This window comes from Nannospalax galili, unplaced genomic scaffold, assembly GCF_000622305.1.
Source record: "Nannospalax galili isolate Female #2095 unplaced genomic scaffold, S.galili_v1.0 scaffold1483, whole genome shotgun sequence".
Lineage (NCBI taxonomy): Eukaryota > Metazoa > Chordata > Mammalia > Rodentia > Spalacidae > Nannospalax > Nannospalax galili.
In genome coordinates, this window is record NW_008350011.1 from 482,141 (window position 1) to 510,117 (window position 27,977).

At 49.4% G+C, this 27,977-nt stretch overlaps 1 protein-coding gene across 6 annotated transcripts in view; it reads right to left on the reverse strand.

The window, feature by feature from the left end:
* The window catches only part of Mcph1 (microcephalin 1), a 213,933-nt gene that overhangs the window by 12,389 nt on the left and 173,567 nt on the right, over nucleotides 1–27,977 (reverse strand). The gene's annotated exons all lie outside the window — the stretch shown is intronic.

Sequence of the window (27,977 nt, forward strand, 5' to 3'; positions counted from 1 at the left end):
GTGTGGCAGAAGACCATGGCAGAGATGGCATGATCATGGTGGTTGGGAGGCAGAAGCAGAATATGGGTGTGGGGGCAAGATACATGGCTGAAAGGCCAATCCCTGTGATTACCTTCCTCCAGCCAGTTCCCACCTCCTAACAGCCCACTGGGCCCTGAACTTATCCATGGATGAATTCCTTGATGAAGTCAGAACCTTCACAGTCTAAGCTGTCTCGCCAGCATGGCCAGCTGGAGACCAAGGCTTCCACACACCAGCCTTTGGGGGCCCAGTTTACATCCAAACCACAACAGCTACCCATTCCTGGGAAGAGTTTACATTTCAAGGACACAGAAAGATTACGATGTGGACTTGAGTAAAACTCCCAAGGGAACAAATTTATATGTGGAAAAGTGGATTGGCCTCTGAATTATTACACATTTTAAAACAAAATATCAAGAACTAACTAACCTGGATTGACGGTTGACGGTTACAGTGGAGTCCTATCTGAGTGACTTGGAGGACTGGGTCAGTGGGGGGAGAATGAAGGCTGGGACGGCGCTGGATGGAATCATTTGATTAAAGACTCTCGGACTCTTCGGCAATGACTGGCAACCCAAAGAGGCTGCAAATCTCCCCAAGTGAGACCACAAAAGAGCGGGAATTCCAAAGGCCACTTCCCGGAGAGGGCAGGTGTGTGAGGTGTGAGGAGGCTTCACTGCATCACGAAAACGGTCTGAAGGATGTCCTAGGCTGCATTTGAGAACAAGTGTCACAGACAGTGGGAAGCATTTGAGAAACAGGTGTGTGAACCTGTGCTCCCTTTCTGCCTGACACACTTGTGGTCATCTGGTTGACCTGAGGGACAATGGGAGGCCTCTTATTCTAAACTCTTTTTACTAATATCAGGTCGATAAGGATTTCATTTGAAGTGTAAATAGCCTCAGAGCTGTTAGAGTTAGGCACTGAGTATTTTAAGCTGCTCCTACAGTATCTGGGATCCATGGCTCTGAGAAATGAAGGGTTTTGATGGAAAGTATTTGGGAGAGACGAAGGAGTTCTGAGGAGAGGGCAGCACTGGGGGGGGGCGCTCTGGTCAGAAGGCAACAGGCAGCAGCAGGAAGTTCCTTAGTTCATACCTCCCATAAAGTTCGTGTGTGTATGTGTGTGAGTGTGTGTGTGTGTGTGTGTGTGTGTGTGTGTACGTACATACATACGTACTGTTTTTCCATTCAGTTTCCATACCACAGTAGTGTTTTGTTCTATTTTGGAGAGAGGACCTTGCTGTGTCACCCAGGCAGGCCTGGAACTCTGTTCATATCCCAGCAGACCTTGACTTCTCCATCCTCCTGCCTTTACCTCCCTGCTGGGATTACAGGTGAGCATGACTGAAACCTGGCCCTAGTGTTCTTTTAGACAGAAGAGGACCCGACTATGAAGATTAGCTATGGAGCTAGTGGCTCCATCTGTGCACTACAGTTTAGCCATGAACGCTCTTCTCGCTTTTGAATTTTACAACCTAATACTACGCTTTAACAGCTTGACTAGAAAATGGCAGCGGGCTCCTAATGAGCCAACTCTCCTTCCCTGACATGGTAGGAGCAGTGCATGTCTGTCCGGTGACCAAAGCATGTGGTGTCTTCAGCAATAGGGTCTTACCAGAAGGTTCTGGTAGGCAACCAAGAGCAGTGGCAGTAGCCTGTATTGTTTGGGGCGGGGGCTCCTGGATACCCATGAGGAACACCTGCAGGGGAGGCAGCCCACACCTGGTTCTGGGTTTTTGTTTTAGCAGCCTAGTCTGAGAAGGGCATTACTCCCTGTGCAGGGAAAGTCCAACACACACACACACACACACACACACACACACACACACACACACACACACACACACACACACACACACACACACACACACACACACACACACATACACACACACACACATACACACACACACACATACACACACATACACACACACACACACACACTGTTTTCCAAACACAAATCTAAAGATGTCACACTGTCTTTCTGGTCTGTGTGCCTCAGGCTACTTTCTTTACTTAGCGCTTGTCCTCACTGAGCATGTGTGCGTGCCAGGCTCACACGAGGTGCTGGCGAACAATGACCCATACCAAGTCCCTGACTTTAGGTTAAAACACTAAGGTCAACAAATTAAAAGTATTCCTTTTATTTATTTACTCAGCCTGAAATCAGGAGGCAAAGTACTGAAAAAAAATCTGATTCTTTATTCCAGATAATCAAGACTGTGTATGCACTGACTTTCTGCCATGGTTTGAATGTGTAAAGTCCCTCACAGGTTCATATGTTTGAATGGCTGGTCCCCAGCTGGTATAATATATGGGAAGGTTGTAGAACTTTTAGGAGGTGGTGCCCCACTGGAGGAAGTAGGTCATTGTGGGTGGGCCTTGGGGCTTTATATCCTGGCCTCACTTTCTGTTTACTCTCTGTTTCCAGAGTCGGGATGTAACGAGACCAGCAGGCCTCAGACTCCTGGCACCATGCCTCCCCAACCCCCCAATGATGGAATGAGCCCCTCAAACTGTGAGCATAACAAATCTTTCTTCCCTTAAATTGCTTCTTGTCAAGTAAATAAGACTCTCTTTTCAACCCTAAATAAAATGATTCTGGTGCATCCAAGGACATGCATGCACATGGAGTTTATTTAGGGCCTGCGTAGCTCACTGTGGGGCACAGAGACTTCAGGTGAGCTCTTTCACTCACTGACGTCCAGTACGCTGGATCCAGTCAGTGAACTGTCAACCCCTGTAGGGTTTTGTTCTTGTTCCTGGATAAATAGCTGGGATTCCTTAGAGGTAGAAACCTGGGGATTCTGTTCTGCTTAGTTTCACCAACAACGCAGTCTGCCATGACTGACTTCTAGGTAAATAGATCTGAAGGGTCTGAGCTAAACCCAGGTGAATCAGTAGCCTTCCGATGAGGACAGACACACACAGACATCATTTTCTAAAGCAAAGCTGATGTCCAGTCTTCAGCCTCAGCTGACACAATCCAGTGGTCACTCGTCACAGCAGGGCTGGAATAAAGACCTCAGAGCCTTCTAGAGCCTTCTGCCAGCTGCCACTTTATCTGTCCATAAGTACATTGATATGTACATGCAAACCTCCCTAACGAGTAAGGGGTGATGCCAGCTCTGAGTATAGTGGGGGGATTTCTAGAACGTTCACAGAGGTATGTGAGGGACAAGGACTCCTGCCCTCCTATCTCTCTGGTCAAGGCTTGAATTCACAATGTGGTCCACTGTGTTGTTACTTCTGTTTAGTCCTGCAGCCTGGGGTTGTAGGACTGCTAATCTGGCTCTCCTCCCCTCTTCCCAAATGCACTCTGTCCAGTCAAGCCTACCGTAACCTGTTCCTCAGACATGCGACCAACACGACTTTCACTTCTCTTACTTAGGGTGGTCATTCCACTCTGAACTGTGCTACACCCAGAGAGCTGGATGTCAAAAGTGTCAATTTTACTGCATGTTAGTTTAGAAGAGAGGAGTAAGACCTGTGCCTTTTCAGCCTTATCTTTGTCTAGAGCCCACCTTTTTCTTCAAGGACAGTGTGCCCCTGCTTCTGCCCCTCACCTGCAGGGTGCTTCCCTCAGACTCTACCGCCTGCCAGCTGACTTATCTGAAGTGCCACTGGTCATGCGTGGGCCATGACTCACGCCAGAGCTGGTGTCCCAGGGGTATGGAGATCCAGTGCCAATGGCTGGAATGTGTGACTGAGATGGAGAGAAGACGCAGCCAAGCAGAAAAGGCCGGATGGGCAGGGGACAAGATAGTGTCCCTGACCAGTAAACATCCTGCGCAGGCAGGAGGCAGGTGCTGCGATTCTTAGTAAATGTAAATGTAGTGGAAATAACCGAAAGCTAGGCTGGGCAGATAGCTCGGTCAGTAAAATGCTTGCTATGTAAGCATGAAGACCCAAGTCCAATCCCCAGAACCACATACAAAAGCCAGATGTGGGACACATGTGTAATCTCTGTGCCAGGGACATGGAGACAGGCTGATCTCTGGGACTAGCTGGCCAGATGCCAAGCAGTGAGAGACCCTACTCTAAACACCAAGGTGGACGGGGCCTGCAGAATGACAACTGAAGCTGTTCTCTGGTCTCCACACACGCACGTGCATGAATACCCACATGAGCTCTGAAAATTCACCCCCTAGCAGGGGTGGCCCCTCCTCCCACCGTTCTCTGAGGGCTGAGCTGTTTGGGCACTGTGGGAGGCACTGCAGAGACAGGAAGGGACTCAACTGCACAGCCTACGCTGACCAAGGAGACATGCATTCAGGTACCAGGCTACATTCTGAGCACAAAAATGGGAGGACAGTCTGCTTCTCTAGAACTTTCCAGGCATCAGAGCAGATAAGACATTTCATTCATGGAAGAGGAAAATGAAAGCCTGAGTAGGCTGGGCATGGTCGGTTGGGAAGATGGAGTGGAGGTGTGAGGAACTGGGGCGGAGGGGTGAGTGGAAGCGGGTGGCACTTCAGGTGACTTACATGCTCCAACCCACAGTCCAGAATTGCTGGGGTGTGAATGTCAGGAGGGGCAGGCAGATAATGACTAAAACTAACTATTTTTTGGTCTTTCTGAGACAGGGTCTCATACTGTAGCCCCAGCTGACCTGGAACTCACTACGTAGACCAGGCTGACCTTGAACTCACAGAGATCTGCCTACCTCTGCCTCCCAAGTGCTGGGATTAAAGGTATGCGCCACTACGCCTGGCCCAAAATCTAACTTTTTAAAGTGTTTAAATAGGGACCAAGTGATGAGGTTGAATAGGCAGGCACCAGACCAACGTGATCCCACGGTGTGAGGAGTGTAAAGGAGGGCATCCAAAACCCACTACACAGTGAGTTCCAGAACAGCCCAGGCTACAGTGTGAGACCCTGTCTCGAAAAACCAAGCAAGCAAACAACAAAATCTTCCTGTGAGCATCAGGTTACGCCATGGACTCTGTTAAGCGAGGAAGACTGTCCTGCAGAAAAAATGGAGGGCAGAATGGAGAGGCTGAGACTAGAAAGAGCAAGAGTCAAAGGAGACCCAAGACCCATGGCAACAGGAAATAAAGCGGCCCAGGGCACGAGCTTGGGGCGGGGAGGGGATTCAAGACAATGAGAAAGGGGCTCTGCTGGAGCCCAGTTGTGGTCTCTGCGTGCTACATGCCAGGGGAGAGGCCAGCACGGAGGACACAGCAAGAGCCATGCAGGGCCCGTAGGAGGACTCAACCCACTGCAGTTTGAAGGTGTCTAGTACACCCACAAATTCAACATCGATGGGAAAGAATTACAGGTGTTGAGCAGATAGAGACCCAAATCATTTCATCGTCCATGCAGGGTCTTCAGATATGGGCCTTAGACCTGCGGTCATGTGACTTTCAGCTGCTCAGGGGACCACTGACGTAACAGCCCCTTTCTTTCCCTTTCCTCGCTGGCCACCACACTCTCTGGTCTCCACCCTCCAACGCTGCATGCAGTTTCTCACATGCATCACAAGCACGGCACTCCTCCTGCCATACCACACCAATGACTGAGCACTGGACATTGCACAGGCTCCTGTGGACCCAATGCTCTTGCAGACCTGCCTTTCGTCCGGTGGCTGGGCATGGACTGTCCATAGGGAAAGCTGATGGTCCCATTGCGCAGGACTGTGTCCTGCTCACCCAGCTGAGGACGGTCCTGCCAATTCTCTCCACTCTTGAATATCAAGCCTGTGCCCACGGCCTTTGCACTAGCAAACAAACACGCTCCCATCTCTCTGCTCCCTTTTCTCTGCTGCCTTCACAGACACGGTCCTGTTTCCATTCTGTGCGTCTCTCTGCGGCCAAACTCCTTGAGACTGGCCCATGCTTGCTGCTCCAACCACACCCACGATACTGATCTGTCAGGCAAGTGTCTCACAGTGTGCGGACAAGCCCACAGTCCTCACAGACGTGGGTATGGACACCCCCTGATCCCGCCCCCCTCCTCATTCGGTCTGCTCCTCACTTTAGCCCTCTGTTGCCAGTCACTTGCACTTGCCTGGTTCTTTCTTGTCCTGACCTCTTAATGCTGCAGTCCCACTTGTCCAGCCGTGATGCTCCTGTGTTCTGCTTATACCCACCGGTGGCCCCAGGCAATCAGCCTTGAAGAGCTCCACATTTTACCGCAGTGCAGGCTCTTCCAGTCTGCTGTTTTCCTGACATTCCCCTTTGGGGTCCAATCCTATCTTCCCCCTCTATGCCTCAGAATCTGCTCAGCCTGAGGCCTTTTGGCTCAATTTTGGGGAATCCCATCCTTTCTGGTGCTGAGCCTAAACCCTAAAGGTCAGACTTGATGCCTCTTTCTTACGTCCCATCTCACCCGTCAGGAGTCTAAGCACAACGTTGCCACTCCAGGCCTGCACTAACTCCAATCCTTGTCTCCTTCCTAAATGTCTCCCTCCTACCAACTCTTCTTGCCACAGTGAGGGTTTCAGAATCATAAGACGGGTCCCACTCCTTCTCTTCTGAATGCTGGCCTGTTATTTCACCCTGAAGCCCTCACAGTGAGCAGCAGGACCCTTACCTCTAGGAATCCACCCTGCCCAAGCCTCTCATGCATGCCGTCCCCACTCCTGGACTGGACCTCTGCACTGACCGCCCTATCCCTGGGATGCCCTACCTGCCTTCCCATTCAGGCGACTTGGCACCTCACTCAGCTGCCCCCATGCCCGCAAAGCCTGCCCCACTGAGCACTGAGAACATTCCTGTACTCTTTCCCCTTAGCCTGGTCTGCTTTTCCTTCTGTCAAAATTTTCATTACCTTCTAACGCAACTGATTCTTTTGCATTATTTATTTAGTTTCTCCTGCTGGAACCCAAGGGAAGGAAATGGCTGTGTTGTCTGATGACGGACCTCAGAACCACAGCAATGTCTGAAGTGTGGGGGGCACTTAGTTATGTTTGTTGAATTAATGAATCTCTTGGTAACTATGGAACATGGTAAGCAGGAGACCTGGGTGCTGTTGAATCTGATTTCAAGAAAGCTCTAACTCCGCACTGGAGAGATGGTTCAGCGGGTAAGAGCACTGGCTACTTTTGAAGAAGACCCAGGTCCAGTTCCCAGCACCCATATGGCAGGTAACAACCATCATAAGCCCAGTTCCAGGGGATCTAGAAAGCACCAATGCTAGCTTGGGAAGCAAAACTTAGTCCTCTGGAGAAACCAGTGCATTACAGAGGAGACAGAAGAGATCTCAAAAGCAGGCAGAGCCTGGGAAGAGCTGGAGCCTTCAGAGGGCCCACAGGAGGCACCTGCAGATTTGGAAGAAGAGTTGGAAGGAAAGCAGAGCAGAGGCTGGGAAGTGCAGAGGGGGTGTGATGGAGGCAGGTGGTCAGCTGAGCAGGACCCCAGATAGGAGGGGCTTGGGCAGGGCACAGGCTGGAGAGGCCAGAACAGAAGTCGGGCTGCAGAGGCCCAGGTAGGACACAGGCTAAGGGGTGGTAGTGGTGGGCACAGGAGCCCAGGCTGGAGAGGCCTGAGCAGGGGCCAAGCTGGCCTGCTTGCACTGACAGTGCTGTGTGGCTCTTCCAGCAGGGGCACCTGGTGAGGATGAGGGTCTGGAAGACTAAAGGGAGATCTCAGCCTTGCAAGGAAGGGTGGACTGTAGTGATGAACAGAGGATAGAGAGAGTGTGGGTAGGTGAGGATCAAGTGCACAGAGGGAATAGAGAAAAGAGGAGAGAATCTCAGGAAGCCCCAACAGTGAAGAACTGTATAACGAGGAGTGGAGGAGGAAAAGGAGCTGCAAGGCCCCTCTAGCCAGGGGTGTGGATGAGGGGTGCCTAGTCATGAAGGGCTGCTGGGAGGCAGAGCTGGCCTGGCAGGGGTGAGGGCTCAGGTGCGTCAGATGCTGTGTTAGTTACTTTTCTTGTGGCTATGATAAAATACTTGTCAAAGCAACTGAAGAATGAGAGTTTATTCTGGCTACTCACAGAGGGAAAGGAGGAGCAGCAGCAGTGGGCAGAGGCTGGTCACAGAGCACGCAGTCAGGAAGCAGAGTGAGGCTGGGGCTCAGCTTGTCCTTTTATTCAGCCCAGGACCCCAGGCCATTAGCACCATCCACATTCAGGGTGGGTTTCCTCACCTCTATTTCAACTAGAAACTTGCTCATAAACACGCCCATGCGTGTTTCCACGTGGATTCTAAGTCCCATCAATTTGACCATGAGGTTGGCCATTAGCAAGTCTATGGAATGCACTCCACAGACATCCCAGCCCACAGGACTGTGGCGTTCATTCAGGCTGGCGAGCAGTCAAGGTGCGGGGAGGTGGGGACTCGCCTTGTGCTTGCGGACTCCTCAGGCTCTTCCTGTCTATCCCTTAGGAATATCTTTCTTAATAAATTAACAGATGTCTAAGTAAAGTGCTTTTCTGAATTCTCAGCTGTTGCAGCAAGTCATCAAATCCCAGGATAGGTCCCAGGACCTGATTCATAGCTCCTCAGAAGGCAGAGGGTGGCCAGGACCCTTGACTGATGAATGTGGGGACCTGTGTGTGTGCCGCTCACTCCTGGCAGTGGCAGAACTGAACTGAATGTTAGGGCACGCAGCTGGTGTCCTCAAACGGCGGCACAGGGCAGGAGTGTTTGGAGTGTGTGTACAGCCAGAGGAAGCAGGAGCCTGGATTTCGAGAACACTCAGCGAAAGCAGCTCCCAGCTGGAGAGAGGTGAGGCCTTAAAGCCTTCAAGGTGGAATCCTTTAATTTGAAGCACTGTCAGTGAGGCATTTTTGAAAGAACTAGACAGGTGGTTTGTGAAAAACAGAAAGTCACATACACTTAGTTTTGGGCACCTTGGCTAAAGAGTCATAAAACCACATGGAGTGTATAAAGATGGGTCTATCCTGGCCTGAGTCGGTGTGTACCAGCAGAGCAGTTGACAGCAGACCTCAAACCTGCCCTCCTGCTGGACGGGCACCTTAATGCTGCGATTGATCATCACAAGCGGGGCACTGGGAGTCAGGGGCTGAGAGGAGCCACATGGTGGGAAAGGCTGTTTACTGGGCCTGAGGAGCTGCCTGACTGTAGAGACCAGCAGACCCCAGGCTAGAGAGGTCGGGGCAGAGAAGATGGAGGGAAAGCTACAAAGGGGCATCCTGGTGACCAAGAACATGGCCTGGAATGGTCAAGGCCAAACCTCAAGAGCACGGGTGTCCTGGCTTCAGACCCTGTGGCCACAGTGCCTGAGCTCTCCACCAGTCCCTTGCACCTCCCATGCCCGAGTACAAGGCTGCCTTTGCAAACCTCTGTAAGGACGCACGCTTTCTCAATCGGCCTGGAAGTGCACCTGACTATTTTACTATTGACATAAATTATCTAATAAGTAAGCACACCACAGGAGTTTAAAAGCAGAGTAACATCTAAAAGTGTTTTTTCAAAGCTGCTCGCACTCAGAATGACACGATCTACTCCCAGGGATTGTAGTCTTCGATAAGCACATCAAGGCCTAGAGACTCCAAGGGCACAGGGCAGAGTAAAGTCAAGGCTGTCCCAGCATGGGCACCAGAAGCCCAGTGTGCACAGAGAGGGACCACCAGGCTACAACATGGGCACTTTCCCATCCAATCCCAGCTTCTTAGTGCAAGCACGGGTGTTCATGTGTGTGTACAGTACCTCTGTGCCAGCTCTGTACAGCCGGGAAACACAACATGGCTAATTCAGTGCTGTACCACAAGCTTCAACTTCTGCTGGACACATCTAAGAAGGTCTAACCATTTCTCCATGCAAGACATGTTCTGTCTGGAACTGTCTCATTTCTTATTTCTCTCATGGTCTAGCCTTGTCTTGAAATTTCACAAACTCTGATTTCTCTTTCTGTAGCCACTGTGAAGCCCTGTTGCAGGGTCTGCAGGAAGTCCTGCTGTCCCTCTTCTGCTTCCCAGAAGCCAAGTGACAGGGTGTCTGGGGCAGGCCTGGGCTCCAGGGAGAGCTGTGCCTTAAATCTCACTCTATTACTTGCCGTGTGTGTGGCCTTCAGAAAGTCCTTAAATCTCTCCACGCTCACTTTCTGTGTGTGTTCTTACACCACTGCCCAGCAGAAGTGCCAGAAGGAAAAGTGCAAACAAACTCACTCAGGAGAAGTCAGTGGTCCTAGCACCACGGCCTTTGTGTTACCTACCCCCTATGCCAAATCTATGTCTAGGGTTCCAGAGAGTAACACTCAGTATATTCTGAATGCAAAACTTGAGAGTCGGCTGCCTCATTCACTGAGATTAGAAAGGACATAAACGGAGTTGTAACGTGAATAGCTACTTCTTAATAATTGCTCACATCTGTGTAATATTTGCACTCAGCACATTTGTTAAACCATCCTAGGTTCACTCCATGGCCTACTCAGCTGCTCCCACTGTCCTGTGAGGCAGAGACTGTCATCATTCACATTGTACAGCTAATGAAATCGAGGTTCAGAGCAATTTGACCTAGGTGCCATGCTGGTATGTGGTGGGATGTATTCAAGCCAGATTGGTCCTACTGTTAGACAGAGCCGTGCCCTTGACTGCACCACAGACTGACTGCCTTAAAGACACAGCTGCTTAGCCAGGGGCAGCCCGAGTCTGAAAGCAGCACCAGTTACATGGCAACAACTATCGGAAGATGTTCAGTCCTTTACTCTATGGCCGTAACCAAAACTCTGTGCAACAGGTCTAAAGTCATGTCCCGTCCATTGCAGAACTTTAAGCCTGACCTTGCTACCTGGGATTTGAACACACAGGTATTTCACATGGTGTCTTGGCTCTTCCAGCCCCCAGGCTCTGAGACCTGGAACTACAGAACCTGGTGAGACCATTACTTCAGTTACAAGATGCAGGAGAGGATTTCTCAGAGTTGGGGTAGAGACTATCTTTAATCCTGCCTGACTTATCATCAAATATGTGAAGAGAGCAGGTGAGCACGGGAATGCCTAGAGAACCTCAGACTACTGTGTGGCCAGAGAGTTAAGTGTAAAGCTGGCCTCAGCGCTCCAGAGGAGGAAAACTGATTCACTGATTAATTGATTTATTTCAAGCCTGCTCTCAAAGAAGCCTGTTGTACTTCTGAGGAAGCGTGTTTTGTGTGTGTGTGTGTGTGTGTGTGTGTGTGTGTGTGTGTGTGTGCATATGTGTGTGTGTATGTGTGCAAATAACACATGAATGTATATCCATAAAGAATTTTTACATAAAGCCCAAGGTGAGAAGCTGATAGATTGTATGTGTGCAAATAACACATGAATATATATCCATAAAGAATTTTTACATAAAGCCCAAGGTGAGAAGCTGATAGATAAGACGGAAGAGACCTGATCTTAGATAACCACACCCCTCCTTAGGCTATGTCCTCAAATCTGAGCTCTGAGGATGGGTGGGAGGGGACTCTGTCTCTAGTGCCGTAGCACTCAGCCCTGAACATCTGTATCTGGTTAAGAGAACTGGACATGGGAACATTTAACAGGCTGAGGACTGGGAGATGAAGAGCACATCAAGGGGAGACTCGAAGGCCAGTAAAAATGGAAGGGATGATTTACAGAACCTATGTCTTTGGTAGAGATGGCCTCAGGCAAAGTGTGTTGTTGAGTCTGATAGCACAGTTTATATAACCTGCCTTGGTTTTGACACTACAATGTTTTAGAATGTTTCATACTTAGAATGAGATAAATTGCAAAGAACTTACCAAGAAAATAATGAGGGGTGAGGACAGAGGAGGGGGTGCACTAGGTGGTTGTGTCAGTGTGGGGTTACCTGGTAGTGTGTGTGGGGGGCCTTACTTTGAAAATGGAACCCTCAGTAAATAGTCTGTGCTGTGGAGGGAGAGGGAAGGGCTATCATTCGCTGCTTGAAGAGCTGTTCCGAAATCCAGACTTGATGAAAACAGTCAAACAGAGTGCAGAAGAAAGATCACGCTGGCCCACCTTTGCCAAGAGGAGTCACATACAAATGACACTTGCGGTTGTCTGCAAGGATGATCAGGATGGCCAAGGCAGAAACCCTTTCCTGACTTTCGCTGAAGGCTACTCAGACAGCCAGCATCAGAGTTCCGTGGGCCAAACTTGGATCTTTAAAGCACCATTTGAGATTTAAAGGCTACATAAGTGATGGGAACATGGCCGTCTTGGGAATCCATAAATAACTTTTGAAAAAGTCATAAATCTGTATTTCATGCCTCGTAGTTTTCAGTAACTGCAAGAAGCATGTCAAAACTTGAACAAAAAAAAATCCCCCAAACCAGAGTTTCACACTGTAGCCTGGCCTGGAACACAACATGTAGCCTGGGCTGGCCTCAAACTCATAGCAATCCTCCTTAGTGAGTCTCCTGAGTGTTGAGGTTCTAGGCGTGTGCAAGCCCCTCTCCCCCAACCTGGCAGGCTCTCCTCTTCAGAGGTCTAAGGCTGCCTTCTCGGGGCCTTCTCCTACATTTCAGTAATAACAACATGAACTATTCTGCAGTGTTGGCCCCTGAATTGCCTTGTTTTAAATTCTAATTTTTTAGAAATCACAATAAAATACATATAGAAATCACTCCTTGCTTTTACTGAATCTTTATTTGAGCCTTTAACAAAATTGTCTGGTAAGGTCGGCGAGAGAGCGTATCTGGTAAAGAAGTGTGCTGCCAAGCTTGATGACCTGAGTTCAATCCCTAGGCCCCCACTGGAGAAGGAGAGAACCAACTTCTGCACGTTATCCTCTTATCAACACACACACACACACAGAGCGTGGCATGCATGTGTTCCATACACCCAAAATAATGAATGGAATGTAATAAAAACTGGCAGATAGTAAGAAATGTGTAAAACACAGAAGTCTAGAGCATGTCCATATGGCAGCAGAGAGCCAGGCGTTGGGGCATTCGGGATACAGATCGGCTAGAACAGTGCTTGCCCCACAAGCGCAGGGACCTGAGTTTGAACCCTCAAAATCCACATAAAAGAGATAGTCCCAGGGCTGGGAAGGAGACAGTCAATCCCTGGGGCGTACTGGCCAGTCAGCCTAGCCTAGCCAACCAGCCCCAGGTCTCTGTGAGAGACCTTGTCTCGGCTATAGCCAGGCATTGTGGCACATGCCTTTAATTCTGTCAGATTGAAGCCAGCCTGTTATCTACATAGGGAGGCTGTCCTAGCCAGGGCTACAGGGAAATGCTGAACAACAGAACCAACCAAACAACCAACCAACCAACCAACCAACCAACCAACCAACCAACCAACCAGACAACCAACCAACCAACCAACCAACCAACCAACCAACCAACCAACCAAACAGACAAAACAAACAAAATCCATGGTTGATGGATGGCTCCAGGGGACAACCCTGGAAGCTGACTCTGGCTTCCACACAGATGCTCACACATGTACACCCCCATGTGTACCTGGACACATACACACAGGCGTTCTGAGCAACAATTTGGACAGGACTATACTCCATCGGCGCACCAGGGTTCTGTGGCTTTTCATTCCTTGGGGTATGGGTCAGAACCACAGGGAAGCTGCAGGGAGGGCTCCATTCTGGACCAAGGCGCCAGAATACTCGGACGGTGAGGCCAGATGCTCCCAGCAGAGTTTAATGGGATGCTCAGGCCAAGAAAGTATTGAGAACCAAGGTTCTCAAACAGCCCACTGCTGTAGTTACCAGGAAGCTTAAAATATACCAGCACCCTGGGCCAGAGGCTGGGCCTTCTAAGTTAATTAAAGATGTCGTCGGAGTAGCAGGGGACCTTAAAACAAGAGAAGGCCTGCATTAGATGGACTGCAGTGAAAAGGCTCAACGGCAAGCAGGCTGAGTGGGCAGGTCCCTTTACAGCTCCACAGACAGCAAGAACCTTCTCAAGTGGGCACGATTGCGCTGGCTCACCTACCTAGGAAGAACAGTGGTCCTGTGTGGAAAAGCCGAAAGAGGAGGGAGACCCGTGAAGACAGCTCATGCCCAGAACACACCGGCCACGCTGCTTAGAGATGCGTTTCCTTTGAGTGGATGTGGTTCTGCACCTCTACCTGCTTGTGCTTTCTGGATTGTCTTTAGGTTCTTAGTCGTCTACAAGCATCTCCAACACCTAGATCAGCTCTGCTGCCATGAACAAGTGAGGCCTGGCCAGTGGGGACACCCTCACAGGCTCCCACAGGCCTGAGCCACTCTCACACCTGGCATGAAGGCCAGTGTCCACCTGTCCTTCCCGCAGGCCATTGTCCACTAGTCCTTCCCAGCTTGCTGGCCAGTTCTGCTGAAGCTGGGATCTGGTTCTCCTTGTTGGGGGTGAGTGCTCCCCACAAACCTGGCCACTGCTTCTTTAGGACTAAACAAGGGCAGATCACAAAGGGTTGGTCTGGCCTCCCCTTCTCTATCAGTGTCCTGAGGCAACCTGGTTGCCCACTGTTAAGTGCATTCTGGGCCATGTCGGGGAGGGGAGGGTGAAGGAGAAATATTAGGTCCTGAATGCTACTCGAATGATTGATGATTGACTGCCATTCCCTGGCAGACTTCACGGACGACTGTCTCACAATCCACCCCACACAACTGCCCCAGCAACCGGCTCCTCTGATATGACTCAATCCCAATCACAAGGCATTCCTTGGACCGTTTTGCATGGCTGACCCTCTTCATCATGGGGAAACCCACCCTGTACCTGCCTGAGGTGATCCAACTTCCTCCCTGGGTGCCCCTCCCACTGCTCAAAGGGAGAGAAATATAAAAAACTGAGTCTAGAGAGAGGCAGCTCCTCTTCCAGACCCTGGGTGAAGAGGGGTATCCATCTCCCCTGGCCCCAGAGGGGGCACCCCACGGTCTGTAGAGGTCAGTTTCTCTTCTTTTTCCTCCCCATCCTAGGGTCATGGCTGAGGTCTTTATGACAAAAGGCAGATGAGCAAGATAAGACTGTACAAATGCCATGAACACCTGTGTCCATGGCCGGGGCCGCCTGCAGGCTGTGCAGGCCACAGACAGTTCTGAAGTGGAGACCGTCCAGCCCGAGTGGGACTGGACAGGGGGAGTGTGATCTAAGGTGAACTGGGGCCGTGCAAGTGGGTGCTTAGAGTCTTTCTCACAAGGGAGTCTTAAGACCTGCCCCAGGGAGATGTGAGGGACCGTGAGAGTGACCTTCCTGCTCCTGCAGCTTCTGGCACGCCCAGCTTCTGCATCCTGGGGGGCTTGTCCTGAACCCCATCAGCCACCTGCATCCTGGGCTTGCTAGTCCTTTCTTCCCTGCAGGTGCTATACTCTACCTTCTCCCTTCTAGAATGCTGTCCATTGCACGGTGCTGCTCTCTTGGGAGAAAGCGGTGTGATGCGTCGTCTTCCGGTGACCCTTCCCAGCCGGTGGTCTTTGGCTCAGGATGCAGGGCAAAGGGGAGGCAGCTCTAGGCAGGGCAGGGACCCTGCTTTAATAGAAGTACCCACAGACCTTTATGCCAGTTAAAAAAACATTCCAGGTGGGGCTGTGGGTGGAATCCAGGGCTTTTCATATCATATGCTAGGGGAGTGCTGTGTCACTGAGCAGTACCCCAGCCCTAGATCAGATGTTTTGCTTTTGTTTTTGTTTTTAATTAATGAAGCTTTTATTTGAAGCCACATCTTGGTTTAAGATTTATAAAATGCAAGAGTGACTTGATGTGAATTTTCAAGTTTGAACAGGTATGAATTCTATTTGATTTTTCTTTGTAAAATTACCATCACTGAAAAAAAAAATAACATGATGACACTGAAAAACTTTGTATAGGTTGGAAAATTTGGAGGGGGATGAATGTCAAGTACACATTAGAGCAACAGTGAGAAATTTCACAGTATTGTTGAATCTTGGCAGTACAGTTTTTTCAGTAATATTCAAAATTATAGTAGGCATATAGAATTGCAAATTTACATTCTAAAATACAATTACATGTCTTTAATTTGAGAGCTCTATTAGTGGTTACTAAAGTACTTAAATTTTTTTAACTTCCCAGACTGTGATTTTAAAAAAATATTTATTTTTATTTTATTTTATGTGTTTGAATGTATTGCATGTGTGGATGTAAGTGCACCCATGTCGTGCAACCAGACTGTGATTGTTATCTACAGAAGTTCAATTAGGTGATTTACATTTTCTGTAGGGCACAGGTGCAGGCACACTGGACTGTAGAAGAGTCACAGAAAGATATCGAAAGCCTTTTGGTGTCTGGAAATGAGAAAGGTCCAGCAGCAAGGCCTGGATGCCCAGGACCATGTGTGGCGTCAAGACCACAGTTGGTCATGAAGGAAGGTGCGAAGTCCATTCTAGAGAACCAGTTGTCCCAAGACTAGACTCCCAGGAAGACAGAAGCCTCCCCTGTCCCCAGAACAAAAGGCAACGCCTCTGCCATGCACAACCTGGGACTCTGGGGGAGGGCTGTGGGAATGCAACCACTCAGAGAAGGCTGAAACTGCTGCCTGACATCGGGAAGTCCCCTGTCCTCCACTCTGCTCCACCATCACCCCACCACAAGAGGACTGTGGAACTGGGGCTCACAGCTCCAGGATCATGTGAGGGGACTGCAGCTCCAGCCCACAGGAGGGGACCACAGCTCCAGCCCACAGGAGGGGACCACAGCTCCAGCCCACAGGAGGGGACCACAGCTCCAGCCCACAGGAGGGGACCACAGCTCCAGGTGCCTCTTTAGCACAGTAGGTAGAGCATTAGTCTCATATTTGATTTTTCAATAGATATTTTCTCTTTCCTTTTGAGAGATGCTAGAAGTTTTATATTTTTATTCTATGTACAAGAAAATGGAAACATGGGCCAGCGAGATAGCTCAGTGGATATAGGCACTTGCCACCAATCCTGACAACTCGAGTTCGATGCCCAGAACCCATGTAGTAGAGGAAGAGAACCAATTCCTACAAGTTAGCATGCATACATGCACACACAATAAGACTAAATAAACAGTAAAACATAAAAAGAAAATGGAAACAAATTTTCTGCTCTAAGACTTCACCAATTTGTGTGCCAACATGCCTGGAATTACAGATGGTTGTTAGCTGCCATGTGGGTGTGGGGATTTGAACCCGTGTCTTCTGTAAGAACAGTCAGTGCTTTTAACCGCTGAGCCATCTCTCCAGTCCCTGTATTTTATTATTATTTTGAAACAAGGTGTTCGGTTGTCTAGAGTGGCCTCAAACTGAATCTCACCATACAGCTGAGGATGATTTTGAACTTCTGACATCCAGTTTCTGTCTTCCAAGCTCTGGGATTTACAGGCATATGCTGAGATGACCATACCTGGTTTTTCTATTTCTCTGATTTTTAAACCAATCAACTTTCAGATTTTTTTAATGAAAATAATTCATGTAGTTTTCAAAGCTTAAACATAAATTCTGATCTTTCAACTTCTTTCTAATGAAGATGCAGGTCAGGGGGCAGAGCTATCTCCTAGGGCCCAGCCTAAGCTTGCATGGCAGAGCTGAGCTACATCTGTCTCTCCCCATCAGAGTTCGGCCAGTCAGAGCAAGGCTGTATGCCCCTGTGATGGACAGTGCTCCAAGTGTGGACTTCACGACGATTCGCTGCTGAATGCTGGTCAGAAATGCGAGCCCGGAGCCTAGCACTCCTAGAAGCTCTGTCTCAGCAGGGTTTTGAGGAATGATCCACAGGTAAGGTGGGCTCCCTGATAGCTTCTGGATGCCCACCCAGGGTGAAGGCACGCCTTTGCATATAGATCCCAACACAGCAGCGGCACAAGAAGACAGAGGAGGAAAGAAGCAGCCACGGAGGTCTGAGGAGGAAGGATCCTAAGTGGGTGTCCATATTCAGGAAAAGTAATGGAAACTGCTCAACTTGGGCCTGGGCAGCATGGGCCTGGGGTTGGGGGTGGGTTGTGGGAACAACACAGAGACATAGAGACCTCAGTGCAAGGAGAGGAAGTGCTGGAGTGCACAAGGTACTGTCCTTAGTTCTACACCTGTGAAACGAAGCGACCACACGGGATACTTTTCTAATTTTCTTTCTGTTTAAAAGTTTTTGATTGTCGGGCATGGTTGTGCATACCTTTAATTCCAGTACTTGGGAGGCAGAGGCAGGCGGATCTCTTTGAGATCCAGGTCAGCCTGGTCTACATAGTGAGATCCAGGCCACCTGGGGCTACAGGGAGACCCTGTGATTCCTTCTTGTCTATCCCCTCACTCCTCTGAACCTAGCAACTTGTTTGCTCCCAGCTATTTAAAAACTTCTACAGAACCTCTTTGGATGATTCTAAAAAGCTTGGACCATCTATCTGACAAGTGCACAATGGAGAACTCGGATACATTCATATTCCACCTAAACAAATCTTAACCTAAACAAAGCAGGCCCTGGAGTCCATCCAAATGACCTGGTTTCTATCTCTGGACAGGCACAGGAACAGGGCAGGCTGGTGGTGAAGCACACAGCTGTCCTCCCTGGGCTAGGGCTCTAAGAGGGACCAACGAGAGGATCAGCACCACTCTGAAAGTCACTTCACTGTGGACAGTCACTATCATGAGGTGCTCCAGCCAGCTGAGCCAGGGCACGGGCTGACAAGTGCCTCAACCAGAGCCTGTTTTCTGCCAGCCAGAGGGGGAGAAAACCAAAGGAGAAATGTTCCCAGGGGTCTCACTAAAGCCATTCTTCATGTAGAGGAAAAAACCCATTAAACTGAGTATAATAACTTTATTAAACATGACTCACAGTCCTGTTACTATCCCTGTTGTGCTAATTTTAAAAATTGATACATAAATCAAGTACTACTACAGGGCACTCATTATTTATGAAATCCAAATTCATAGCAGGTAGCTCTACTTGGCACTGAAGTATAGAATTGTGTCATACACAGAGAGACCATGTGAATGCAAGTGACCAGTGATGGAATCATAATTAGCTACCAAGCCTGAGCCTAATTCTCTTCTTAAAACCTTCCACAGCTCACTTATTTCTAGACTACTTTCTGGTTATCTGAAGCCAAGGTTAGCCTTATGAGTAAGAAGGCCCATGTAATTTATTGAAGGCCTGGAAGGGTCTTCCACCCTCAAATTCCTATCCTACATTTCCCTGCCAATAGCTTTATCCTTATTCATATCTTGAAATGCGAATGTCCCTGGGGAGGCACTGCAGGGACTCTTTCCCTGGTGAGAGGCAAACAAACTATCCCCTCCTTATGGGGTTCCAACAACAAACCAAAGTATGATTCCACCTGAGTGCAACTTGGGGAGCCAATGAGGGGCTGCCTACATGCATGGGGACCTGCAGTCACGCCACCAGACAGCTTCGGCCCAGCATGGATGACGATGTCTCCACAGATACCCAGATGGAATTCTACCCTTCAGTACCCGGACACTATGAGGACACGTGCAATTAGGGCAGAATCACATACAGCTGAGCTGGAGATGCAGGAGGGTGCTGCTGGAATCTTGGGGTCGCTCACAAACAGTCACAGCTGTTGTGATGAAGATGATGGCTGTTATGCTCAGAGGATGGGGTTCTATGAGGGGAAATGCACTGCTATGGGCACGGAGACAAATGAACAGCCACAGGCCCCTCTAGGCGACACGTCTGTGCTGGACTTTCTGTATGCGTAACTGTTAGGATCAGCTTCACTGAGATGTGACACAATAAAACACACCCATTGAGAATGCACCAAGTGTGATCATTTGACAGAGGGAGGTCCATTCTGGAAACTTCACTCAGTCCCTTTGCTGTCCGTCACCACTCCATCCTCTGAAGGTAATGGAGATGAGAAAATCAAAGACAGAACAGAGCGGCCTCTAAGAGAACATGCGCACGGGGCCAGCAGAGGTCCCAAACCTTACAGAAGTGGATGCATCTTCAAGTTGAGCCAGGTGGGAGACAGCTATCTGTGTTTCAGTTTTCATTCGATTTAGAATAGACCTATTCCTGGGAAAACTGGAGAATTCAGGCTGAGGAGACAGCACCAAGTGCGACTGCGGCACAGTGCACACACAGGCACACACGTGCACTCACACATACACATGAGTATTCACACGCTGTCAGGGAAGAGACGTCCTGTGATCATAGCGGACTGTGCACACACAGGCACACACGTGCACTCACACATACACATGAGTATTCACACGCTGTCAGGGAAGAGACGTCCTGTGATCATAGCAGACTGTGCACACACAGGCACACACGTGCACTCACACATACACATGAGTATTCACACGCTGTCAGGGAAGAGACGTCCTGTGATCATAGCAGACTGTGCACACACAGGCACACACATGCACTCGCACGCAAGCATACATACACGAGTACTCACATGCTCTTGGGAGCGATGCTCTGTGAGTGTAGTAGACTGCACACACAGGCACACACATGTACACACATGTATTCACACACACATACTCACATGCATGCACACACATACACATGAGTACTCACATACTCTCTGGGGAGTGATGCCCTATGAGTGTGGCAGACTGTGCACACAGACATACATGTACTCACACGTAAGCACACAGACATACGTACTCACATGGTCCCAGGGGAGTGGTGCCCTGTGAATGTCGAAGACTCTGCAGATACAGGCACACACATGTACACACATATAAACACACATACACATGAGGACTTAGATGGTCTCAGGGGAGCGATGCCCTGCTATCATAGCAGACTGGCTGTGCACACAGATACGCATATATACACACTTGTGCTCACATAAAAGCACACACATACACATAAGTACTCCCATACAAAGATACAGGTGCATACGAGTACACACACATATGTAACGTGCACACACAGACACTGTGTACTTGAACACATAAAACATGTGCTTGCATAATTGAACACGTGTGCACAGATACACACACATGTACATGTACATGCGCAAACACAGAACATACAAAGAGGCTTCAATTTTCTTTCTATTTAGAGTACTCTTATTTTGGCCAGGTCTCATTTAGTTTATTACAGCTCTTAAAATAGTCCAAACTGAATAACATCTGCAAACGCAAAGCAAACATGCTTCAGAAGGTGTCAGAGGTCAGCCTCAGGAGCAAAGTCTCAAAGAATAAAGCATGCAGAGTTGGGCCAGGAGGTGACTAAGAGGGAGGGAGATAAGATCTGTCTACAAATACCTGGAGGTCGTAAACAAGAAGGGAAGGACAAACCAAACCAGCCAACAACAAAGGCTGACCAGGACTCCAGTGCGCACTAGGGACAGGAAATGACCCGCAAAGCGGGAGCCTTCCCACTTCAGGGCTTGAGTGGGAGGGCCCTGCTGGCGCCATCCTTTCCACGGCCCTGCTCTCAGACCCCCCCCCCCCGGCCCCCAGGACCCTCTCGGGCTTGAGTGGGGGGGCCCTGCTGGCGCCATCCTTTCCCCGGCCCTGCTCTCAGCCCCCCCCCCCCCGGCTCCCATGGCCAGTGCTGCAGCCCAGCATCTCATGGACACTTCTGCTTGGTGGACCACCCTGCCAGTTCCTCCTCTATCTGACATCACTTGGTTGCCATGGAAGTCCTCACCAAAGACAAACTTGGACAGGAAAGGGATAAGGCTCATCATGTTTGTCCCTGAAGGCCCTCTGCAATGTGGCCCCAAACTCTCCATCCTGAGTGGACACTCTTCTTGGTCAGTCTGTGCAAGGACCCACCCACTGAGCATTTGCTACCCCCTCTCACCTTCAGTTTTAACTCAAAGATTTACAGATGGTCCCATGTGTAATTCAGGGGATCATAAAGGGGAGGGGCTGGAAAAATGGCTCAGTGGTTAAGACCACTGGCTTCCTTTCTTCAGGACCCAGGTTTGGTTACCAGCACCCATATGGCAGCTAATGCCTGCCCCTAACTCCAGTTCCAGGGAATCCGACACTTTCTTCTGGCCCACACAAGGACTGCACAACATGGGTGCACTTACACTGATGCAGGCACAGCACTTATACACACAAAATTAAAATAAGTTTTAAAAAAGAAGGAAAAAAGAACTATGCTTGTTAAGGAGCTTGTAATTTAGCAAAAGAGACAGACAGAGACACCTAACAGGACCAGGGCACGTTAGGTAGACTTCCAACACTCCTGGACACTGGCTGGTAACATAAACATTGCTACAAAAAGCTCAAAGAGGGTAAAAGTAAACTTTTTGGAGGGTCTGGAGAATTCTTTCCAGAAAAGCTTGTCCTATGGATGATTAGGAAAAGGGGGTGTGTGCCTGTGCATGCATGCGTGCGCACACTGTAACATATGTTCTGTGTGTGGTGTACATACAATATGGACTGTGTGTCTTGAATGTGTGCATGTGTGTGTCCAGTGTGACAGAGGTGGGCCAGGGCTCATGAGGGAGACTAGCCAACAGTGGTTCAGGCAGGGCAGGCTGGCCCTGTGTGGGCAGCTGGTGTTTGGGTAGAAGGAAGTGCTGTGTGGCTGGCAGGGAGGTGAGAGCAGGTTGGGAAAGGCCTAAAGGCCCGCTCCAGCTTCAAGTTGAACCTGCAGACAAAAGGAAATCTCTAGAAGTTAAACAGCAGAGTGCAACTCTGTGAGAACTGTTTTCCAAAGACACATTCGTGGGGAGTGGGCCGTGACAGGAAGCGGCTGGAGCAGGAAGATGCCCCTCCGGCAGGTCACCAGGCATAAGCGAGCCACTCTGCTGGTCTCTGGTCTGGCTATGAGCAACTGAGGCCTGTCTGTCTGAGGGAGTGCTACTGGCTCTTTATCTTCTACCTCCCTTCCCGTGCTGTGGTCCTTGTCATGTGTCTGCACAGGTGTGTTTACAGCTATGCGCTGCTCACTATCCTCCCCTCCAGAGGAAGCACCCACAGAAAGTTAGAGTGTGTGTGTGTGGGCTCACCCTGCCCGCCCCCCATCTCCTGTGAGCCCCATCCCAGAGCTTTGCTAAACTCTCCCAGATCAGCCACTTGACTCAGATGGAGACTGTTAAGTGCCTCACCCACCACGGGATGCCAGGTGGCTGCAGTTTGCAAATTTCTGGACCTAGGGTTTTAGAAAAGGCTGCAAAATGCCAACCTAAAGATGTCTGCATCCGAAACCACCCAGCATCATGTATTTCTCAGCTTGGTAACAGATCCGCCTCAGCCAGCGTCCACCAAAGCCGTAATACCTCTCACCTTGATTAATCCCAACACAATTCCCAGACTGCTGGCTACCTTTTAGATAGGAACTCATTTGGGCCAATTACTGTTTTACTCCAGCTCCCCTCATTTTGTGTAAAAATGCACAGATAGGGTTAAGGGGAGACTATCCCACTTGCTTTATTTGTTTAATCTTCAGAGCTGATTTAAAAAAAAAAAGTACACAGTCTCTCATTGGATCTCTGTGTAATTTCCTACCCTACCTGACCCCCATGACTCCGAAAAAAACAAAATGAAGATAAAAAGTAAATCCAGGGAAAACCACCATTTCCAACAACAGATGGACTCAGCACCTGAGAATTTGTTGTGCTTCTGTGTTCTAAGGTTTTGAACTTCCTGCTTCAATAAAATACCAAACAAGCTGTGTTTCCTTCACAAATAAGCTATTACATCAAGCCCTGTTCCTATAATTTCACGGGTTTGTCTCCATTCCAACATTTTCTTTGGCAAATGTAGAAACATTCTAATTAAAGTGTGCAGGAAAACAAGCGTCACTCATCGCGGTGGGATGGTGTGTGGAAGCACATCCTCGCCTTCTCGGCTCGCTGTGCCCTGCTCCACTTTAAACGGGAGACTGGCGACAGGCAGTCCCTGACTAAGTCCTAGGTAACGGTTTGAAGAAGCCTGAGTCACTTGAGAAAAAATTCCAAAGGTATCAATAATTCCTGTCACAAGCTTGCATTCCTTAAGAATATCCTTCCGCCCGCCCGCCCGTGGAGGAAGCCATTCCTTTTAGGTCATCACGTAACAGAGCAAGGTTTTTTTTACAGATCCTGAACCTCGGAAGAGGCCTTCCTATTTACACAACTGCCCACATGGAGTTGAAGGGGATCGTCGCACTCCCAGGAGCGCCTTACGTTTTCACTTTTATGAAGACCTTTAAAAGCCTTGCCTGTATCTGCTTCAAGGACCTCTAAATAGGGCAAGGGTTTTTTAAAAAAGACACAGCCTCAGTAGCGATAAGCCACCAGCACCTTCTTTCCCTTGGTCCCCAGCTAAGCAGGTGACCATGAGGAACAAGCTCAGAGGAGCCCGTCTTTCAAAGGCACAGTGTCTTCCCAGCACAGTGGCCATGTCCGTCTTAATCAGAGCAGCTGCAACCACCAGCAAGCTACCCTCAAGACTGGGCTGTGGACATGCCTCATAGAAGGAGGCGGTGGGAGGGTCATTAGATCTTCACCTGGGAGTAAAGCCATTCCCTCCTGGGCCTCCCTGCCAGCCCCAGGAAGGCTGGAGACTCATATGTTAATTCTGCCCCAGCTGCACAGTCTCCTGTCTCAGGAGGTTCTAGGAGATACTGAGGGCGGGAGGTTAGCTGAGGGGGCAGGCTCTGTCTCCCCAGCTATGAGGAGGGAACGATGCCCTCTGTCTGTCCCCTGGCTCTGTCTGAAGCAGCAACAGCCCCTGGAGAAGCTCCGGAGTGGATGTTTGGGTCCACTGGGGGGCTCAGGCCTACAGGCCGTTGGCCACTTGTATCCTTGCACTGCCTCCAACGTTTCTAGGGACAAGCAGCACCAGGCACAAGGACCTTATGAAACAGATTTGTGACCAAAGAAAATTCCTTAAAATGGCTTTAAGGAATCTCCGGTGTGACTGATGTCTACTGAAGGCACAGAACAAAGGTGGGAACCCTGCATCCTGACCGTTTTCCTTCAGTTGCCTTGGCAGAAATGATGTAAAGACAACCTGGAGGGGGCCTGGGGAGAGCCTAGGCGTCTGCCCAGGACCAGAGCCAGTGCGTTGATGCTTCTGTTGTTCATATCAGGGCTTTCAGTGTGGCTCAGGGAAGAGTCATATGTCAGGAACTAAGGAGGGGTGGGGGTCCACATATGTGGATCCTGTTCTTCTTCCCAGTGTAGGCCACAGCCCTGCCTAGGTTCTTTTCTGGTTTAATTTGCCTGCAAGTCAACCAGTGCTAACTGTTGCTTTACTGTTTGCTCTTCTGCTCTCAGTAGCTGGGTCTGAGCCACTTATGACTGACAGATGTTTAGTCCCCACTGCAAACGTATTGTCTTTGGAACAGGCCAGTAACCCCGGCACAGGAGGGATTTACCTCAGCTTTGATCTGGCTGGATCCCTCCAGTGCCACAGTGTGTGGGCAGCTCTCCTGTTCTGGGCTGTGTGCTGGTTGCTGGGAATATAGTCAAGAATCACAAAGATTTTCCCTAGGGACCCCACAGTCCAGGGGTCTGTAAGTTCGCTACCCACCCCCGTGGACTAGCATGTGTACTGGCTCTAGACCCCTGGCTTCTGCCTTCACCCATCCCGTGTGGCTGCGTCTCCTCCCACCCTTTCAGTGGCTAAACTCCCTTGACCACCCTCAGCACAGACACAGAGGCACCGTAGTTCAGCGGTGAGGCAAGCTATCCTGTGGTGTGGATCTCAACAAAGTCCTCAGTTATTTGACTGTCTAAAGCCTTGACCAGGAAGGAGGACAGGGGTTACTGACTTTGGCAGTTGGGGCAGCTAAGCTGAGACCTCCAACCCAGAAGCATGGAGTACTCAGTAAAAGGCACAGCTGGTGTGAGGCCAAGCTGAGCTTGGAGCCCACAGAAATGATCAAACTATCTTCCAATGCCCTTTCCATGTTGGTGCCAATAGTGCCGTTCACAGCTCACCATGGTCAGCATTCTACCAATGTGTGCTACCAGCATCCGAGAACTGGCCCAAAGACACAAAAACACTATTCTTAAATGAACACAACAGAAATGAGAAGGGCACTTTCTTACCTTTCATCGGCTTTTTAAAAATCTTTTTGAGATAGGGTCTCCTTGTAGCCCCAGCTGTCCTGGAGCTCACTATGTAGACCAGGCTGACCTTGAACTCACAGAGATCCACCTGCCTCTGCTTCCCAAGTGCTAAGACTAAAGGAGTGCGCCACCATGCCCAGCTTAATCAGCTCTTTTTTAAAAATTATTTTTATTTTATGTGTGTGTTTTGTTTGCATGTATATAAGTGCACCCATGTCGTGCAATGCCTGTGGAGGTCAGAAGAGGGTGTTAGAGCCCCTGTTAGCTGCCATGTGGGTTCTGGGAATTGAACCTGGGTCCTCTGCAAGAGCAGTCAGTGCTCTTAACCACTGAGCCACCTCTCCAGCCCCTCATTGGCTCTTTTTAAGGATTAATCTCTGCTGGGGAGATACTCCCCCTGGTTGCTTCTCTGATCTATATTCACTATCACAATTGTCCCACAGTTTCCTTGCACGCTTGACAGTCTCTCCACCCTACACTGGTGGAACAATTCTCTGAAGACCTGGGTGCCATGTGTTTCTTGTTCAGATTGTGAGGTCACAGCAGAGTCTTGCTGCCCCCCCGCCCCCCAGTTCTGCTGCTCCCTTACCTGGTGAGCAAACCTGGTGGGGTCCAACTCTGAGGACCCCCAAGCTCTGCAGGTGGATGAGGCCCTGTTTGCTCACTGTTTCAACACTGCTGGATGGGACTGACAGTTTGTATCTTAGTTATGCCTTGGGATCTTCCATGCAGGCCACAAGTGAGTCCTGTGGAAAAATTAACATGGTCCCAGAGCCTGTGTTCTGGCCCAGGGCCTGAGGGCCATAGACACTTGGGAAAATTCCACAGTGACTCCAATGATGACAAGGTGCTCATTTGTGACACCCGGGCCCTGAACCACAGCACTGATTTGCTTTAGGGGTCCCCTCCCTCCCTCCCGGGTCTCACAGAGCCCAGGTTGGTTTTTAAATTCATCATGTAGCTGAGGTTGGCCTTGTCTACAAGGCCTGGAGGATTATCTTAAAGGACTCTTTATCCTGAATACCTCTGGAGCCTGCACAGATGACCCAGATGAGACATACCCTGAGCAGCTCTGCGACAGGCCAGGCACTCCCTCCCTACATAGTGTAGCACTCCGACCCTTTCAGCCTCCTGCTCCTACACTGCAGCCACCTGCTGACTGTAAGAAAGCATGGGTATGTGAATTAGCCAGAGGAGAGACTGCTGTGCTGGGAGCTCTGGCTACTTGAAGACTGACTGCAGTGGTAGCTTTGGGGACAGTTACATAAGAAGGTGAGGAATAGAGGTCTGAGCTCATGGAATGATTTCAATCTTTGCAAAAGAAGATGCCTCAGAAGGGAAAGCCACCTCCCAAGTCCAGACCTGTACATCAATGTCACAGCACTGCTGCAACAAAAACATGTGGGTCACTTCAAACCTGTTTGTAAAGGCTCCTCAACTAGCAAAGACACATCCTGGTAGGCTGGAGAGATGGCTCAGCAGTTAAGAGCACTGCCTGCTCTTGCAGAGGACCTGGGTTCAGTTCCCAGCACTCATGTGGTGGTTAACAACCATCTGTAATTCCAGTTCTAGGGGATCCAATTCTGTCTTCTGGCTTCTGTGAACACTGCATTCACACGGTGCATTTACATACATGCAGGTAAAACATTCATACACATAAAGTAGAAACAAACAAATCAATGAATATTTGAGAAACAAATGTTTAAAAAGAGTACCCAAACAGGTGCTCTAAGCAGCAAATTCACTCAGAAGGCAAGTGTGAAGCTGTTTATTCAAAATGCCCCAAACACTAAGAATGGAGAGAAAGACTCCAGGTTGTGTTTAAAGCAATAAAGACAGCTCAAATATTTAAACTTAATTTCAAAAGTCAAAGATAAACTGACTCCTACTTGAAAACATCACAAATGAATGAGCAAATGATATTTATAACAAGCATTTCCCCCATTGGAGGGGGGTCAAGAGCTTGCTGGGTTCAGCAGCAGGTGCGTCCTAAGGAGTGGCGGTGGAGTGGGGTCTGTCTGCACGGCTCACAGCTTGTGACTACCACTAAATTGGGCACCTTTTGGGATCTGTAAATGGTCAATAGTTACAGTACCATGTGATCAATCCTTTTATAAAGGACTAAGTATCTACACTTTAGACCTCCCACCACTTACCGGATGCTCCCC